This window comes from Geotrypetes seraphini, chromosome 11 (assembly GCF_902459505.1).
Source record: "Geotrypetes seraphini chromosome 11, aGeoSer1.1, whole genome shotgun sequence".
NCBI lineage: Eukaryota > Metazoa > Chordata > Amphibia > Gymnophiona > Dermophiidae > Geotrypetes > Geotrypetes seraphini.
The window spans coordinates 131,743,603-131,749,602 of NC_047094.1; the positions used below are offsets into that span (position 1 = coordinate 131,743,603).

The following is a 6,000-nucleotide window of genomic DNA, read 5'->3' on the forward strand; positions in this document are numbered from 1 at the left end:
GTTTTCAGGATTTCCCCAATGAATATGCATGAGATCTATGTGCACGCACTGCTTTCAATGCATATTCATTGGGGAAATCCTGAAAACCCGACTGGATTCCGGCCCTCGAGGACCGAAATTGGACACCCCTGGTCAAAAGAGATCATGCTAGAACTGAAGAGACCTTCTAGGTCAGGGGTGTCAAAGTCTCTCCTCGAGGGCCGCAGTCCAGTCGGATTTTCAGTATTTCCCCCATGAATATGCATAAGATCTATTAGCATACAATGAAAGCAGTGCATACAAACGATCTCATGCATATTCATTGGGGAAATCCTGAAAACCCGACTGGACTGCGGCCCTCAAGGAGGGACTTTGACACCCCTGCTCTAAGCTGAGCAAAGATCCTCCAACATCACTGCTGCCAGTGGGGGGTGAAACTTCAGTACTATGTTTTCTATCCAAGGACAAGCAGGTTCCCTGGAGTCCTGAGAATTTGTCTGTCACTCACTATTGATAATGCAACAGTGAAACAGCACCCCCCTCTGGCAGTAATGTACGTGGAGGACCCCCACTCAGCTTAGAGCAGGGGAGGGGAACTCCGGTCCTCGAGAGCCGTATTCCAGTCGGGGTTTCAGGATTTCCCCAATGAATATGCATGAGATCTATTTGCATGCACTGCTTTCAATGCATATTCATTGAGGAGATCCTGAAAAACCAACTGGAATACAGCTCTCGAGGACTGGAGTTCCCTACCCCTGGCTTAGAGGAACATGTGCTTAAGGGCCTTTTTTTAATATTGGACCAAATAGCAAACAAACAAAATAACCCAGAATAATTAAACAAATATAAAGCCAGACTAACAAGATAAAACTCCTAAAACCCAATCCAATTCACCCACTTCCCTTTCCTTTTGTAATAAAACAGTGATCTCAAAGTCCCTCCTTGAGGGCCGCAATCTAGTCGGATTTTCAGGATTTCCCCAATGAATATGCATGAGATCTGTTTGCATGCACTGCTTTCATTGTATGCTAATAGATCTCATGCATATTCATTGGGGAAATCCTGAAAACCCGACTAGATTGCGGCCCTCAAGGAGGGACTTTGAGATCCCTGTAATAAAATATAGAAGGTGCTTGGTCTGTTTATTTCCTCACTCGGACGGATTCCCTATGCTTATCTCAAGCTTCTTTAAATCAGTTCCTGGTTTTGTCTCCCCACCCACCGCCCCACTCCCTGTGCCAGAAGCTGCTCTAAGCATTCACCGCACTTATGAGATGCAGCATTGCCTAAGGGGCAGTAACTGTTATTAGTCATGATGCCACCTCAGGAAAAGGAGGAGCAAATTATTCAAGTCCTGCAAAAGGTTAGTTCCTACAGTTTTCAGCCAGTAACAATCAGTGAGTCAGCAGAAAAATCAGAGGAGCTGGACTAAACCGTCTGCTCTGAAAATACTTTGAAGGTTTGAAGCAGTAAATGTAGGTCTGGATTCACCGAGCAAGCAGAAGGGACAATCTCCGACTGTAAGGTTTTGCCACTGAAGCCCAGTTAGTTCTGCAGATGGCCACAGACACCTGAAGATCCTTCAAAAGAGCAACCTCTCGCCCCCCAACTCCAAACGATAGTGGACTTTAAATTTTTTGTTTCGGATCTAAACCAGGGGGCGTCAAACTCAATCACATAAGGGGCCGAAATCTAAAACATAGGCTAAGACACGGGCCAAATTTTTTATTAAGATACTTAGGGGTCCTTTTATTGCGGTACGCTATCAGATTTAGCGGGCACTAAATGCGCACCTTAATAAAAAGGACCCCTTAGTAGAAGTCTAGGGTTACAACCTCTCCAACCTCACGCCAGCTCTGAGATGTAAACAAAATAAATTCAAAAAGACTTTTCCTGTCTCTTTTAGGTCCTAGTTCACGCTCGAGACAAAGAGAAAAGACAGTACTCTTAAAATGAAGTGTTTCCCGAGTTGGTTAGGACATGGAGGAAGCCACTGCTTGCCCTGGATCGGTAGAATGGAATGTTGCTACTCTTTAGGATTCTAGAATCTTGTTACTCTCTGGGATTCCGGAATCTTGCTATTCTTTGAGATTCTGTATGGAATGTTGCTACTCTTTGGGATTCTAGAATCTTGTTACTCTCTGGGATTCCGGAATCTTGCTATTCTTTGAGATTCTGTATGGAATGTTGCTACTCTTTGGGATTCTAGAATCTTGTTACTCTCTGGGATTCCGGAATCTTGCTATTCTTTGTGATTCTGTATGGAATGTTGCTACTCTTTGGGATTCTAGAATCTTGTTACGCTCTGGGATTCCAGAATCTTGCTATTCTTTGAGATTCTGTATGGAATGTTGCTACTCTTTGGGATTCTAGAATCTTGTTACTCTCTGGGATTCCAGAATCTTGCTATTTTTTGAGATTCTGTATGGAATGTTGCTACTCTTTGGGATTCTAGAATCTTGTTACTCTCTGGGATTCCGGAATCTTGCTATTCTTTGAGATTCTGTATGGAATGTTGCTACTCCTTGGGTTTTGGCCACGTACTAATGTCCTGAATTGGCTTAACCGTGAGAATGGGCTACTGGGCTTGATGGACCATTGGTCTAACCCAGTAAGGCTATTCTTATGTTCTTATGCGAGCCAAGTATAGGACAATAAAGCCATTGTGACATCACTGATGAGGTTGGCTCTGTGGAATGAAGCATTATGACATCACAATCTCAGCTGTGGAATGTTGCTCTCTTTGGGGTTCCGGAATCTTGCTATTCTTTGAGGTGCTGGAATGTTGCTACTCTTTGGGATTTGGCCAGGTACTGGGGAACTGGATTGGCCACCTTGGGAACGGGCTATTGGGCTTGATGGACCATTGGTCTAACCCAGTAAGGCTATTCCTATGTTCTTAATATACATGAGATAGATTTGCATACAGTGGAGGTATTTTTAATTATTTAATTTGTTTTCATAAGAACATAAGCAGTGCCTCCGCTGGGTCAGACCTGAGGTCCATCGTGCCCAGCAGTCCGCTCACGCAACGGCCCAAGAGGTCCAGGACCTTCGCAATAATCCTCTATCCCCTTTTCTATCCCGTTCTTCCGAAAGAGCTCCAAACAGGTTATAGGTTAACATACATAATTTACAGTTTACAGTGCAAAATTTTTCAATACAAGTTTTATCCTAACTCGACACATACTAGGGGGTCTAATAGAACATGCAAATTAATCTCACGCATATTCACTATGGATATCCTAAACAGCTAATTGATTGGGTATCCCAAAGACTGAGCTGAGCTGCCCTGGAGATAACAGGTACAAGGAATGTCTACATGCAAAACGTTGCCTTATTGGGGGATCCTTTTACTAAGGTGCATTATAGTCTATGGACGCGTTAGCATTTAGCACACGCCAATATGGCTAGCGTGCCTTAGTAAAAGGACCCCCTAGGTTTGGAAGGGGACAGGTAAAAGTTGGCTCCGATTCAAGATCTTGGTGCCACAGGTAGGGCCATCCCTCCTTCCCTTTAGTCTCCAGCAAAGATCCCACTGAGAAGGGTTGTTGTGGTACTCCAACAAAGCAGAATCAATACATAGCTGTAACAAAGCAGGGAGCCGATTCAGTGGCGTGCGGCGAGGGCCTTCAGGGGATTCAGTGAATCGCCAGCTCTATAGCCCTGCTTTTTCGGGTTTGTTTACTTTTTTTGCTTGATGAAGTCGGTTTGTTGAGTAGGCAGCCTACTCAACCAGTCAAAATTACATCAAACAAAACGTAACCCTCCCCCCAAAAAAAAATAAAAAGGCAGGGCTCTTGGGCTGGGAATTCTCAAACCCCCCTGAAGGCCCTGACAGTACAGGACTCCTTATTTCACCCAGATACTTGGCACCTGCAAAATCTGGAGCCCTTGGTGTTGGTTATGTCTTGTTGAAGACCTAGGCCACGAATTCTATTGTCCCTTGCCTACAGCATCAGCTTAAGAACCAGATCAACCCTATTGGCCCAGTGCTGTTGTAAGAAGACGAGAAAATGAATCGCTAGTTTAACAAGTCCACCCCACACTCCTAGAGCTGGCACTGGCAGACTTATTGTTCACAAGTTCCTAATCTCGGCTGAACTCTGAGAAAGGAACGACTTTCCAAACTGAGCTGGGATGCTTTCACAAAAACTCTGCGACCACCACTTTATCACCAGTCAGTGAGAAACCCCATTTCTTCATCCCCAAGTGACTTTTCTTAAACGTAAAACAGGAAGTTCCTCAAATGATAAAAGCACTGATTCTTAGTCAACAGCTTCAAAATAAATAAACAGCCAAAGAAGGTGAATTGCTTTTGAAAGCTGTGAAACGGATTCATGCCCCCACCCTTCAAACAAAACCACTTTTTTGGATTTCAAGTTAAAAAAGGGAGCAGGGGATGAGGTCAATTAGCAAAGCCTGGGAGCGTGAAGGATCAAGGAATTCATAGGCGAAGCCTAGTCAATTGCAGTCTCCGGCTTAGTCCTGGGCCTCGGCTCAGTTTCTTACCTCCTCGGGGATCCAGGAGCCGGATGGGCTTCCTCCGACCTCTCCCTCCTTCGCCAAACCACAGCTCCCCCCCCCCCCGAAAACGACCAAGAAGGGGGAAACGACAGAGAGATTCGGCGCCAGCTGCTCTTTCGTTTCGGCCGCAACGATCCAATCGCTAAAAAAAAAAAAGCCGAAGATCAAGAGCAGATGTGAGCAGCTGGCCGGGGCTGCTTCATTCAGCAAATGCCGTCGTGCTTTCTTCCCTCTCGCGGCTTTTCTTTCAATCCCCTCCTCCTCCTCCTCCTCCTCCTCCTTCCGTGCCCGATCTCGGCTTCCCCCCCCTCCCTCCCCTCCCCCTTGCTGGAAAGGACTGGAGTACAGTACTCACCAAAATAAGAGGGGAGGGTAAGAAGGGGGAATATGGCAGGGAAACCGGAAACAGACTGGAGAGAGAAATGACTGGGAAAAAGAAGGAGAAGAGGGCTGGACCGGACTGGGAGACTGGCTACTGGCCAGAACCTGCGGGCTTAGGGGCGACGATCCCCTGAGATCAAATTCCTTAGAGAGTGGGAGGAAAGTCACATGAAACCAGGACAGATACGGGAATCAGGCTTTGCAAAGCGGGGCTTAGCAAAGCGGAGCTTAAATCTGTGCAGAGATCACATCTGCACAAGCCCATAGATAGGGCTGGTAAAGGACACCGCGGTCTATCCGGAGTCGGACCCAGACTCTGCTGGCCCCCCCTCCCCCCCCCCCCCAGCCTTCAGCACTGCTCCTGCCTAAGGGGAAAAAGGTCGAATTAGCACAAGCCTGAAACTTGTCAGGAGTTGCATCAGACCTTCAGGCTTCAGCTACTGTAACATTCGCTTCTGCTTTCATAACCGTGAATGTCAGATGCTGAAGAACCCAAGGCACCGCGGGGAGTGCATGGTTTCCAAAAGTCTGGACCCCCCAGGACAGGATTAAACCGTAGACAGATAGGCATTTCAGGTGGGGTAATTCAAAGGCAAAGTTTTGGGGTTATTGGTAGATAGAGACGAAGGAGGAGGGGAGAGACAGCTGTCTGCAACCTCCCCCCCCCCCCCCGGTGCTTTGTCCTTCAGTAGCAAACAAGGTCACCTGCTGCGTCGTCCTCTGCAGTACCCATTTGTGGAAGTGTTTTCATGACGGGAGCCCTAATTTATTTGACCGGAGTGCACCAAAAGATTAATCCTAGGGCCGATTTCTTCAGTTTTGTGCTTACCAGACAGGCAGGAAGCTCACCCTTAACTGGGGGATGTACTGAACCTAACGACCGTCGCTAAACCGATTTCACCAGTTTTGCGATCGATCAGATTCCCCCGACCCGATGCACAAAAGTGCCGTCCGTGCGTTTCTCCGAGCGATCGCTCGTTCTCCGATCCGAGCACGCAAATGAGGGGATTAGTATCGAAATGCTATGCAAAGTAGGTGAGCGAGCGATGCACAAAATGGCTTCTACCAGCAGAAGAAAATACCAATCGCTTTGGCCAATCCAAAAAAGAGCCA

General features: G+C 46.8%; 1 protein-coding gene across 2 annotated transcripts in view; it reads right to left on the reverse strand.

Annotated features, from left to right (window-relative positions):
* SRC (SRC proto-oncogene, non-receptor tyrosine kinase) overlaps positions 1–4,713 on the reverse strand; it is a 117,966-nt gene extending 113,253 nt beyond the window's left edge. For both annotated transcript variants that reach the window (XM_033963293.1, XM_033963294.1), the window contains exon 1: positions 4,492–4,713. The gene's annotated coding sequence lies outside the window, so the exon portion shown is untranslated. The remainder of the gene's footprint in view (positions 1–4,491) is intronic.
* Positions 4,714–6,000: the final 1,287 nt, after the last annotated feature.